A 13,475-nucleotide genomic window follows, 5' to 3' on the forward strand; every position below is an offset into this window, starting at 1 on the left:
ACACTTTTTTTTTTTTTTTTTTTGCCTTATAACAAACGCTGTAGCAAACATCCTTATATATAAATATTTACCCACTTTTTTTTCCCCTGATCGAGGTATAATTACTGGGTCAAAGAATATGAATATTTTAAGACTGTTTTATAGATATACTCAAACTGTGCTCCAGGAAGATTATTCCGTGTTTCCCTAAATGAGTTATTTTTTTAAGACTATTCAGCATTGGGTGTTAGCATTTAAAAAATTCTCTCTGAACTTGGCAGGCAAAAAATAATTTATCTTTTAAAATTTCTATTACATTTAAATTTAAGTATTTAGTTTCCCTGAGAGCCACATCGAGTACATAAGTGTTGGTGTAGTTAGGTAGGATCAGGTCTGAGTTTGACTGATCATTGATACTCAGGTCATCGACACTTATGGTCATCGACACTCAGGGTCATTGACACTCAAGGTCATCGACACTCAGGGTCATTGACACTCAGGTCATTGACACTCAGGTGACTCTCAAGGTCATCAACACTCAGGGTGATCGACACTCAGGGTCATCGACGCTCAGGTCATTGACACTCAGGTGACACTCAAGGTCATCGACACTCAGGTCATCGACACTCAGGTGACACTCAAGGTCATCGCCACTTAGGTCATCGACCCTCAAGGTCGTTGATACTCAGGGTCATTGAATTGCTTGCATGGGAATCTGGGGCAGGTGAAATCATTAGAGTAGAGAGCTCTAAGAAGAGCCACAGGGACTAGAGGGTAGGTCTCTGGTGGCTGCTGTTAACCAGGACTCCAAGACCTGGAGTTTGAAATCCTAATGCAAAGGCTGAAGAGAGAATTGAAATACAGTGTTTGTATAGTTTAACAAAAACTTTAATGATTATAAGACAGCAATAATGGAAATTTAGAAGAGTAAGAAATTGTCACCTATAATTCCACCACTTTAATAAAGTAACTGTGTTTTTCAGTATCACCATTCAGTCCTGCTGCAGCTGGGCCCCCTATCTAGTCAGAGGCTAAATACCATCTGTGTTCTTGGATCACCTCCTCCGTCATGGGCATCTCCCCAGGTCACTTCCTCCGTGATGGGCATCTCCCCAGGTCACTTCCTCCGTCATGGGCATCCCCCCAGTTCACTTCCATTGTCATGGGCGTCCCCCCAGTTCACTTCCATTGTCATGGGCGTCCCCCCAGGTCACTTCCTCCATCATGGGCGTCCCCCCAGGTCACTTCCATCGTCATGGGCGTCCCCCCCAGGTCACTTCCATCGTCTTGGGCGTCCCCCCCAGGTCACTTCCTCTGTCATGGGCATCCCCCCAGGTCACTTCCTCGGTCATGGGCGTCCCCCTAGGTCACTTCCTCCGTCATGGGCATCCCCCCAGGTCACTTCCTCCGTCATGAACATCTCCCCATGTTGTGTAGACTCCAGATTGATTATGTTGAGTGGTGCATACTCTTCACACTAAATAGATTTCACATGATTTACTTAATAATTTCCTCCTCTGTGAACATTTTGGCTGTTTAAATAATGCTATAATGAAATTCTTTAGGCATGCAGATATTTTCTCTTAGAATCCCTAGATAGCTTATGAGGAGTGAGATTACTGGGTCAGGTGGTACAAATATTTTACACTAGTTAATTATGCTGCCAAATTATTGGTCTAAAAGGCTGGTCTAGTTTATGTTGCCACCAGCAATATTGGAGTGTACTAGTTTATTGCATGTTGTTAAAAGACATGTTCCCTGTACTCATTCGATGTTATTGAACATCAAATACACCTGGTTTAGATGCCAATGGCTATCCAAGGCATGGCCTCTGAAAGGTTTATTTTCTTACGGGAGTTGAAAATGTTATACATGATAAAATGCAAAGCGTTTTACAGTCCAGAGCTAATTAATGTAGCTTATATAATCAGTGCAAAAGATCCTATGGGATGGAGTAGTTAGGGAAACCTCCTGAGAGGAGATAATACTTGAGTTGGATGCAAAGGGTAAGGTTTGAGGAGTGTGACTTTATGGATGAGGAAAAGGCAGGACTGGCCAGAGGGTCCTTTCATTGAGGTGCAGTTTTCATAGTCAGCTCTTTCAGCCTTCACAGTTTTTTAGGTTAACAAAACTTGTTAGATAACAGTTTTGTTTTTTTTGGTGTGTGGTTAAAATAGCTCGTCCCTGTTCTCCTTCACTGTCGTCATAAAAATATTCCTTCAGTAGAATTTGGATGAGGAGAATACACACACACACACGTATACCTATATATAAAATATATGATTTTTTTACATTACAATTTATCCTTGGTAATAAGTAGCTAGATAACTATATCAAGTGGATATGCTATAATTATTTACCTGTTCCTCTATTGTCAGACATTGTTGGTTCCATAATTCACTTATTCATGTAAACCTTGGTGTTTCTAAAATAATTTTGGGCTGCTATTGGTAAAAAGATGTAGTCTTAGGCAAAAAGCGACATTTATTGCCTTGTGTAACTAAATTCTGCCAGAAGGACGGGGTGGCTGGAACACGGCCAGGACCGAATCTCTGTCTTCGCCAGAGCTGGCTTCTTTTTCTTGCATCCACTTACTCCAGTTCCAAGTGGTTGGGCCCATCATTGCCAGCCCTGCTGGGATCATATCTTCCCAGGTTATTACCCAAGGGGGAGGGGAACTCACATCCCACTACCCCCGCTGTCTGCCTGCCAGGATGGCCAGAGGGGTGAGGTTCCAAGAGCCCCAACTTGGGTCACGTGCCCATTCGTCTTTGTCAGAAGTGTGCGTGTGCACCGGCATTGTCAGCTTTCACTAGAACCAGGTATTTGGAGGGGGATGGGCCATCACCTAGTGAAAGTGCTGTTTTGGTTCAGGGCACCCGGCAGACCAGAACCATAGCTGTGCACTCTAAATGCTTCCCTCAGGTGAGCTTGTTTGTGACTAAGCTTCCTAGCAGCTCATCATGACTACTTTGCTACATCAGGTCATGTATGTTTCTGATAAGATGATGTGGCTGTGGTTTCTTTCTTTTCGCATCTGTATTGCATCACAGTGGTACCTCTATGTAACTTCTGGTTATATTCTAAGCGTTTGGCGGTGTCTGTTTCCTGTGATTGTCTTACACCAGATCTCGGGGTCGCTGGCCTTTTCAGAGTCTGGGGAAACTTGATGAGTTTTGCCTTATGGTGCTGGGGTGCACGCAGAGGTAGAGCATGGCCGCGGACCGGCCTTGCTGTGTGATCAGCTTGTTTTGTTAGCAGGGCTCTTAGTCACTAGAGCCTGCCATTCAGCAGCTGCTCCACTGTTGCTTTTAGATGGAAACAAATAGAAAACCAGACCTTTCAGTGGCCTGTGTTTCTGCCTGGGAAAGGAGAGGACCCCTGAACGCTGTGCAGGCTCTCGACGAGGCCCGGGGACGGTTCCGTAACAGAGACATAGGGAGATGGGAGGTGGAAGGATCAGAGCAGGCTGCTGGGAAAAGTAACTTTTGAACTGGTTCTGAAGTTTGAGGAAACAGTTACTAGATAGGCAAAGGAGAGGGGGTTTTGTACAGACGTGTGAGAGTGTATGTTGTTTTTGGAGAAACAAAACAAGAACACCCAACTTTCAGTATTCTGGTTATTTGAAGCTTTAAAAATGGTCATTTATTCCTCTTGGTGTTTCAAAAACATTTTCAGAGGTTTATGGGTAGTCATAAAATTAAATGAGATTCAAAATAAAGATAAAGGCATGAGGGTCAAGGGAAAGTGAGGGCGACTAGTGGAATGGCACCAGTGAGTAAGTAGCCTTGCACATGGGATTTCCATCACAGTACTGAAGAGGGGACTTAAAATTCAGCTGGTACCTCCTGGCAGCGAAAGTAAAAAGGGAAATTCAGTTACAAGGTCTCCAGTGTCTGTAAGATGAACATGGTAAGATAAAAGGACGGCTCTTGCCAGCACTCAGGCCTGAGGGAAGGATTGCCTCTGGGGGGTTTTATAAAGAGTTCTCTGAGCAGTTGATACAGAGTCTGTGACAATACCCTATTCAATAAAAGCAATTTTGCACGGGGCCAGATCAATGTCATCCAGGCCGGTAAGCTTGTAAGCATTAAGGTTTTCAGTCCCTGGGACTTAATCTAGCTGTTGCCCATTGTTCTCGTTTCTTGGGCAACTGCAAAATCAGTGGGGGATACTGCAGCCCTGTTTACAGAGGAGCCCTGACTCCAAGCCTTTGCAGTGGTCCCCAGTCAAGCAGTACTGGATTGTGTAGCCTTCCCTGAATTCTTTCTGATGGAAAGCCAACCAGTCCTGTTTTTGGTGTGATCAAACCTTCCTTTGCTCGTGCCAGAAACATTTATTGCAGTCTCATTGTGCCTGCTCTTAAGCATTTCAGAGGGAGACAATGCCTGTCCGAAATGCAGCTTGGAAAGAAGCAAGTGAATTCACTGTGTGTGATCATGGCTGAGAATTCCGGCCATGAGAATCAGTCTAATATTTGTTTTAATTGCCTGTGATTGCAGTGCCCTAGTGCCAGTTGACTCAGCATGTGTTGTAATTTGCAGTTTATTCATTTGTTTATCCAAGGGACATTTATTGAGTACCTGCAGTGGTGCAGGCGCTGTTGGCAGGCACTGGTGAATACAAGTTTGGTTTTTCACTTTGGAAGTCTTTTTACAATGAACAAGTTCAAAAAGTGAGGTTCTCACAGAGATCCCCTTCCTTGTATTATATCTCCTTGCCACCAGAGGGACCCATATCCCTTCAAGGAAATTCAGGCAGCTTTTGCAAAAAGCAAACACCGGCGTCTCCAGTATTCCCAAGTCGGTGTCCTTACTGTGATGTGTCAAGTGTCCTAGCTTCTGTGGCCTGTGACAGGAATGCTGCGTGGATTCTCACATCCTTTCCCTCACATCTCTGACTTTGATCCATTGTGTGGCTCCAGAGACAGAAGGTGGTCCTTTCAGTGTGCGTGCGTGTGTGTGCGTGCGTGTGTTTGATGAGGGGGATCGAGAGAGGTAAATCTTTATTTCAGATGTGCTATTTCTGGTTCAGGTGTTCTGTGTGCCGCTTGGGGTGGGTGAGGGAGAGGAGCAAGACGTAGTCTCCTTTAGCAGCAATGTATATTAGACATTGGTTTAGCCCTAGTCCCCAGACAGTATCATAATGCTCTCATCTGTTACGAGACCTGTCATCCACTACTCTGACAAGCGTGTGCTTCAGTACCTGGGCACTTAGCTCTGTGGGGATGCATTTGCTGGCTAAAGCCCAAAAATCTAATTAAAGTCGTACCTGTCACCCAGCTGGTTAATCCCGTGTGCTTTGACAGGAGCGGGTTTAATTTCAGGGTAGTTTGGCCTGAACCCCTCTGGTTCTCACATGTGCGTGTTGATGGATAGCTCCAAATGAGGCTGTGACAGCGCTCAGAACTTCTCCTGGTGAACCGTAATCAAAACATGGCGTTTGGAAAGTGTCTGTAGGCTGGCTGCTCGGGCTCAGACCACAGACCTGAGGCAGTGTGATTTTTACCCAGGGACAAAGCTCCCTTTGCCTTTTTCGTTTGTTTTAATCAGGTGTAAAGATTTTGAGTGGGTATCCTTGTAGAATAATAAGTGTGAAGTTTAAATGTCGGTGTTGGAAGAAGTTCTGTCTTTGGAAATTCTAGTTTTGCGTAAGAGAGGCTGAATGCAGAGACTTTGGCGTCAACCTGGATTTGAATCCTGGCTCCATCACTTACCACCTGTTGGACTGTGAGCCAGTGACATCGCCTCTCGTCTAGTTGTGTCCATCTTGTCAGGAAAACAGAGGTCATTTGTAGGGATTTATAGGAGATAGGGTGTATCACCTCGCATAATTCCTGGCACATCATAAATGATCAGTAAATAGTAGCTGTTCTGATGATGGTGGTGATGCCACCGCCTTGGGAGCTAGAAACAGCAGTTTTAGTAGGTGTCTTGGGAATGGTGGAAAGCAGTGCTGGACTTGGCTGGAATCTCAGCTTCAGCAGGTGTTTAACTCTAAGCCTCTGCATCAGTTACTTAACCTCTCTGAACTAATGTTTTCTTCCCTAAGCCGGGGTTGATGATATCTACTTTAGGATTAAATACACGAATAATAAAGTGTAATGCAGGGGGAAATGCCAGGCACATAGAGGTAGACGCTCAATGTATTAGAAACCATCTCTTCTTTCCTCTTTTCCTGTTTTCATTGTGTGGCAAGTGCTGCCTCAGGGCCCTGAAGGACAAACCACTGCTGCTTTCTAGAGCCTCACGGACACTGGACTAATAAATGTGCTCTGCCCTTTTACCAGTCAAGTCAACAAAGCTGTACATTTCTGCCTTGAGCAGCTCTCGCCTCTCTTCTGAAGAAAGTGCTTGTGTGTTCCTTTCCAGCTGATTGATCCCTCTAGGAAGGGAGTCACAACCCTTTCAGAATGACAGACTCTGGAATGTCTCGGTGGCTCGTGCATGGGGCTGCTGGGGAAGCTGCTTTAAAAGGCTGTGCCCATCAGTTTTCATATGGAATTGCCCTAGTCTCCCTGGGGCATAAACGGAAGGGTTTTCCCTTATCTCTGGTGCTTACTTTATTATTTCTGTGCCAGGCTCTGTCCTGGGCACTGGGAGTACAGGACTGAATCAAATCACACACAGTCTCTGAAGGAATCTAGTAGAGAAATATAATAGAAACGCAGGCAACGAGCTAATTAAAATAGAGCACGATAAGTGCTGATAGCGGGATGGACCACATGCTTTGGGAACACAGACGCTGGAGCTGTGCTCCAAGGGGGCAGGGAGGGAGGGAAGGTTCATAGAGGAGGTGGAGTGGAGCTGAGACTTGAAGGGTAAGTCGCCATTTGCTGGGAGACGGGAGATAGAGGTGCATTCCTGGTAGAGGGGAGGCCTGTGCAACGGCTTGGGGGGCATGGATGAGCCTGGCACAAGTGGGAACGGTGAGTGGGGCCGGAGGAGAAGGCAGGTATGTCCCACTGCATCGTTCAGGTGGGGTTTCAGCTGTGCAGTGTGTGACAGCTGTTACGTGACTCAGCTGGGCCTTGGCCCCTGCACAGCTCCAACTCCTTTGTCCATTATTTCCCAGCTTTCTGGTGAAAGTCACATGGAGCTCCTTGCTCAGAACTTCTGCAGGTCTTCACAGCCTCACGACATTTGTTAGTTCTCCATGGCAATGGCTGTCTCATTCCAGTGGCTTCCGTTTATTTGTTATTTTAAGCATATGGATTCGTTGATCAAATGAACTCTTCTGGAGAGGAAGCAAAAGTGGAGCTGCTCAGGGTGAAGTGAGGTAGGCGGTGTGGCACTCCCCCCTCTCCCCATCGTGCCCTGCTTCTGCCACAGCCCCTGCTTGCCCTGAGGCTCCACAAAACGGGCCTTGAACACCACTGTCTCCTACTAATTCTGGGAATTTGTACTTCACTGAGTCCCTATACCTCATTAAGATTTTGGAGAAGTTTCCTTTGTGTATTTAAAGGTAACTACCGAGTACTTTGACAAGCTTTCTCACAGTGAAACCTGATAAGGTAGAAATTTGATGGATGAGAACCTTCTCATTCCCCATCTGGCCAGAGATAAAACAAACTAGCTGACTGGAGAAGGAAGTAAGGGCCTGGCTTTTCATTTCTACTGTGATTCTGAGATTAATAGGGATATTTTACGTTTCAGATAATCTGCTTTTAAAAACATCAGTCTGCTCGGAGGGAGCCCTGATTTGCAAAGGCACTGCTCACTTCACTGTTGGTCCTTAGTGTACCTGAGAGTCTTAAAGGAAAATTGCCCATTAGGGTAGAAATTCAGGCCACTCAATCGATGTCATCATACAGAGTTTGTCTCGGGCAGGAGAGGGGTTTCTAAACCTGTCTCCCGTGTTCCTATTTGTTCAGGAGCAAATAAGTCAGATGCACCCAAGGGGGCTTGGCAGATTCCTAAGGATGGTGACTTCTTACATTACAATCAGATAGAGGTTTCCATGCTTTTCCCCAAATGGACTAAGAGAGTTTCTGGAGGACGGTCCAGGAACGTGTAGTTAGATGATACTGATAGCCATGCTTGGGTGTTGCTACCCCTAGTGCTTCTTGAGCTAGCTTGGAAAACCACTAGTTTTGAGAAAAGAACACCCAAATAGACATACCTGCTTTTAAATCCTGATTCCATCACCCTTTACTTTGGTTAAGTTGCTTTTACGGTTTGAGCTTTAGTTTCCTGATTGGTAAAGTGGGTATAACCAGAATATCCGCGTCATAGAGTTGTTGTGAGAGTGGCATGAGGTGGTGGATGTAATGTCCCCGGCACGCTCCTAAATGCCACAGAGGTTTGTAGAAAAAAGTGGCAGGTGGTATTTTGGGAGGAAGATTGCTGAGGGCCACAGTAGTCAGGGAGGGCTTTGTGGAAGAGGTGGCCCTTGGATCGGGCCTTGCAAGGTAAACATGCTGTCTCCCGGCAGAATTGGGGGGCTTTTATTTTATTTTTCCAGTTGGAGGTGACTGGGTGGTTACAAGCACGGTGCCTGGAGAGTGTGTTAAGGAAGTGGTTGGTGACAGACGGCGGAATGGTAAACAAGAGCCTACCTTTGGGAGCTGGAATGACGCCTGTTAAGGTAGCTTCATTCTGCAGTTAACTCGCCGTCCCCGAAGGGTTCTGGGCAGAGATATGATGATGAAAGGACGTGCACGTGCTTTGGTGGGTGAACCTAGAGACAGGGACACGAGTCAGGAAGCTTTTGCTGTTGACCAGACGAGAGCTAAGTTCTGAAGAAGGCGGTGGCGGGGTAGGAGGGAAAGGAGGGGTTGAGTGGCGGGGGGGACACTGTCCTCCCCCAGTTCTTCAGCTTCTGCCCCTCTTCCTTCCCAAGACCTCCTCAAGGGCCGATCAGTGAATAATGGGGTGAAGCAGAGTTCACGATGTTCATTGGGCATCCTGGCTAATGGCTGGGCTGTTGTGCCTTGGGGCCAAAACCCAAGGTCCACATTCTTTTGCTTCCTGACTGCAGAGCTAGCCCGGCCTGGCTCCTCCTTGGGCTCTGGCTCCGGTTCCCCATCCAAAAAATCCACAAACGATTTTATCAGAAAGCCCTGCTTTGGGTGTGAGAGTTTCACAGACTTGTACTTTGAGCCCCAGTCTGCGATCGTTTCTTATGTTCAGCTCCTTTGAGAACCCTGCGGGTGGCAGGGGTTGTCGGCAGGGCAGGGGGTGGGCCTCGTGTCCTCGTAAAAGCATCGAATCCTCACTCCTCGTCTCACGTGCTCTGTATGGAGGGTGTGCTGCACCAACAGGCCTGGGTTACCTGCTGGACGACAAGGTGTGTGAGGGAGCGGGAAGAACCTGTGGCTGCGTGCGTGGTGGTGCTGTGGCCACGCGAGGAAGCCTGGGACTAGGGGTCAGCCCGAAGGGGGTGTGGGGACGAGGGGCGGTGACAAGGGCATCATTTCCTGCGCACGTGCTTCCGTGCTGGGCGTCCATCTGGCATTCTCTCATTTAACCCTCCGAGGACCCCAGGAGCTTGTTACCCGTCATCCCCATTTGCTGGAAAGGAAGTTCTCAGCAAGATTTTAATCATCTGCCTTTAGCCACTCAGTTCCTTAGCAGCAGAGCCAGGATTCAAGGCCAGGCCGGCCTGTCTTCACAGCCCAGGGATGTTGAAGGCGGTTTCAGGGAAACCACCCAAGATGATCCATTTTCAGTTCTGGTTGTTCTGCTCGGGCGAGACATGCCGTCTCCATGCCTCCCCTAAACATGCAGTATAACTCCACTGGTGCCGAGCGCATGAGCCGGTTGGCTGTCCTTGAGTTGCCATGGCAGCTGCTCCTTCTCAAGGCCACCTCAGCACACGTTCCCCCTTCCTGCAGTGGTCCCTTCACTTCAGGCCTTCTCTTCACATGAGGTCTAAGAGCCTTGGTCCTGCCCCATTCATTAGCAGCAGGGCCTCTGTCTCAGGCTGGATATTCCATTCATCTGAGTCCTTGACAAACTATAACATTAGCTTGGGGAATTGGAATTGACAAAGGAAGGCCATGTCACAGAGTGGTTTTATATTTCTTTGGTCTTAATACTGCAGTTGGGTGGAAAGGTCACAGAATTTGGGGTCAAACTGACTAGGGTTTGAATTTCTGCACTAGAACTTACTGGTAAAGCTTTGTGACATCGCTCACCCTCTGGGAGCCGTGGTTTCCTTTCTGGAAACACAGGACTAATGATACTTACCATGTAGGCAATCATTAGGGTTAGAGATGATTTAGATACAGAGCTAGAGATAGAGACAGAAATATAAAAATGCCTCGGCCCATGCTTGGCTCTTAGCTGGTGCTCGGTGAATAGTACTTTCTATTCCTAATGCTTCTAACAAGAGAAATGGTTTATACCCTTTGCTGTCCTAACTTTCCTTGAGACCCTGATTTGTGCTGAGGGCCTTCTACCCCTCAAAATGTCCACACAATAGACTCCCGGGGCCCATTCAGTGGACCTCAGGTTAAGAACCGTGCTTCTTGAGGAACGACAAAACTCCATGTGCTTTGTGGGACTCTGGAACTGGTCATTTTCATGTTGTCAACTGTTATATTGGGGGACATGTGCAAAAAATGTGACAAAACATTAGTAGCCTTTCTTTATAGCACATGTGAAGTTCCTAACCTGTGGAGCCGAATTAAAATTTTATAAACAAATCAAATGGAGAATGGAATAAATTATTGCTGAGCACACAGACACACACACACACACACACACACACACACACACACACACACACACAGGAACTTGAACCAGACATCAAAATATGGGTCTGATAGATGTTTGTATAAAGGAGGGAACTAAATCTGGGAAATGATGTAAGTGAACCTATAACTACTGTGTACATGAACGGTGCATACTCTTTGCTTAATACATAAACATTTTAAAATTAAAAAGTTGGCGTGACCTTTCTGGAATGGCAGGTAAATTTATTGTGAATTTAAAGATGTATCTAAATCACTAACCAGATTTTTATGGTTCCTGTTCTTTTCAGGGACAGGTTTCTACAAGCGAGCACCAGATGACTGTTGTGTATTGGGGTCAGTGCGAGAGAAACCCAAACCCTTATTGCACTATGGAAGTGAATGAGAGGCTTAGAATCAGAGACACCTAGAATTAGGCAGGGGCTGTCCCTTAGCGACTGTGGTCTTAGATAAGTTACCTTGTGAGCCTGTTTCCTCATTTGTAAGAGGGCAATCCCATCTACCTCCCATCCATCCATCCATCCAGCCAGCCAGCCAGCCAGCCAGCCAGCCATCCATCCAACAGGTATTTATTAGGTGCTGTTTTGGTTTATCTATTGCTTCATAACAAATGACCCCAAAACTTGGTGACTTAAAACAATAATCATTTTATTGTAGCTCATGCTTTTTGTGGGTCAGGGCTTTGATAGGGCTCAGCTGGGTGATTTTACGCTCCGTATAGTCCAGGTCACTCCTGGTTTTCAGCTGGTGGAGGGGCTGGTCTGGAGGGTTCATGACTCTCCACTCACATGTCTGGTGCCTTTTGGGGGTTGGCTGGAAAGCTACGCACTGTTGGGATTGTCAGTGGGATCACCTGTGTGGCCTTTCCAGCATGGCGGTGTTGGGGTAGCCCTACTTCCTTAGGTGACTCGGCTCCCAGAGAGAGTGTGGCAAGAGACAAGAGTTGGAAGTTTCCAGTTTCTTTTTCTTTTTTTTCAATCTAGTTGCGCAGGGCACAGCTCACTGGCCCATGTGGGACTTGAACTGGTGGCCTTGGTGTTATGAGCACCACGCTCTAACCACTGAGCCAATTGGCTGCCCACCGGCGACTCAGCTCCAAGCTCAAGCCGTTGTTTTCAATCTAGTTGTGGAGGGCGCAGATCACTGGACCATGTGGGAATCAAACCAGCAACCCTGTTGTTAAGAGCTCACGCTCTAACCAACTGAGCCATCTGGCCACCCCAACTTCTAGTTCCTTAAAGCCTGGCTCCAGAAACTGGCAGTGTCACTTCTGCTGTATTCTGTTGGTCACAGCACTCATTGCGTTGGCCAGATTATAGCTATTGGAAGGACATAGGCTCCACACTTCTCAGCGGGTAGAAGGTCAAAGAATTGATGGCTATCTTTATTTTGCCACGAGTGCCTACTATGTGCCAGGTACCATCGTAGGTGCTGGAGATACAGCAGTAAACAACATCCACGAAAAACCCTGCCCTTGTGGAGCTTACATTCTGGTGGGGAGACTATAAACAAAATCCATACATTAAGTACTACATTCGAAGATGCTGTCAGGAAGAATAATGAAGGGAAGGAATGTGGAGAGTGAAGTTGTGGTGGGGCTAGTGGTGGTGACATCTGAGCACAGACTTGATGGAACTGAGGGAAGAGCCTCGAGGAGCTTTCCAGGCAGAGACAGCAGCAAGCATAAAGCCTTGAGCTGGGAGAGTCCGTGTACGTAAGAGAAACAGCAAGAAAACCAGGGTTGCCGGAGCAGAACACGTTGAGGGGAGAGCAGCAGGTTAGAGGAGAAGAGTCAGCAAGGCAGCGGGGTCTCGGGGGAGTGGGGCCTTGCCCGCCTTCATAGGTGCAGACAGTCCATGACTTACCAAGAACGTGCTGGGAACAGTAGTAGCCACTTGACACACAGTAGCTTTTATTTCCAGTCGAACCCAGGTGTGCGAGCTCCCAGGTCCTGACTCCATGGCTCACTGCTCAGTAGCGCTGGCGCACATTCTCATTCTGATTAGCAACAGCTCACAGACACAGTCCAGGAGGCAAAAATGTCATGAAAGTTTTGAAAGGTACATCCTCGTCTCAAATAGCACGAGTTAAGACAGATGGACTCTATCCTGGTGGCTTTTCTGATGTAGGGAGACAGTGAGTTTGTGTGTGTGTGTGTTTGTGTGTGCACACCATGGGTGATTCTTGAGAGATCAGCTTTTCATTAGAACCGCCCTGGAAAGTATTTCCATCAATGGCCAGACAATTTGCACCAGAAGAAATCCAAACAGTAGTCAAATATATGGAAACATGGTGGCAATCAAAGGAATGCAAATTCAAACTCTTGTGAAGAACCATTTCATACCAACGAAATGAGCAAATAGTTAAGAAAATAATCAGCGCTGGTGAAAATACAGATCAAAAGTTAGAAAAAAATCTGTTTATGCGCAAAACTGTCCTTTGCTGTATTATGTAAAAGAACAAATGATTGGAGGTAGTGGGGAAATAGATAAGTGAATTTTGACATACTCATTGAAATGGAGAAATGTGAAGACCGTGGTATCTTTCACTGAGCATCACCTAGTGACCACATCTTGCCTTTCCCTTGGAGGAGGAGGAGGAGGGAAAAAGCCCAGTTGTAAGCGCGGGTGGAGCAACCTGTGGACCTTTCTCATCTCCACTTTTTTTTTAAATAACTATTTTCTTGACTTTATACCCTTAAACTTTTCTTTTTGTTTTTTAAGTGTTATTTTTGTGTCATCATTATTTAATTGGTGTGTGCTCTTCGTAGCTTGTGGTGTAATGGAATAAATTGGGAAAA

General features: G+C 46.6%; 1 protein-coding gene across 6 annotated transcripts in view; it reads left to right on the plus strand.

Annotated features, from left to right (window-relative positions):
* The window catches only part of CDK5RAP2 (CDK5 regulatory subunit associated protein 2), a 168,846-nt gene that overhangs the window by 52,867 nt on the left and 102,504 nt on the right, over nucleotides 1-13,475 (plus strand). The gene's annotated exons all lie outside the window — the stretch shown is intronic.

Source organism: Rhinolophus sinicus, chromosome 16, assembly GCF_057876585.1.
Source record: "Rhinolophus sinicus isolate RSI-liver-muscle chromosome 16, RSI-T2T, whole genome shotgun sequence".
Lineage (NCBI taxonomy): Eukaryota > Metazoa > Chordata > Mammalia > Chiroptera > Rhinolophidae > Rhinolophus > Rhinolophus sinicus.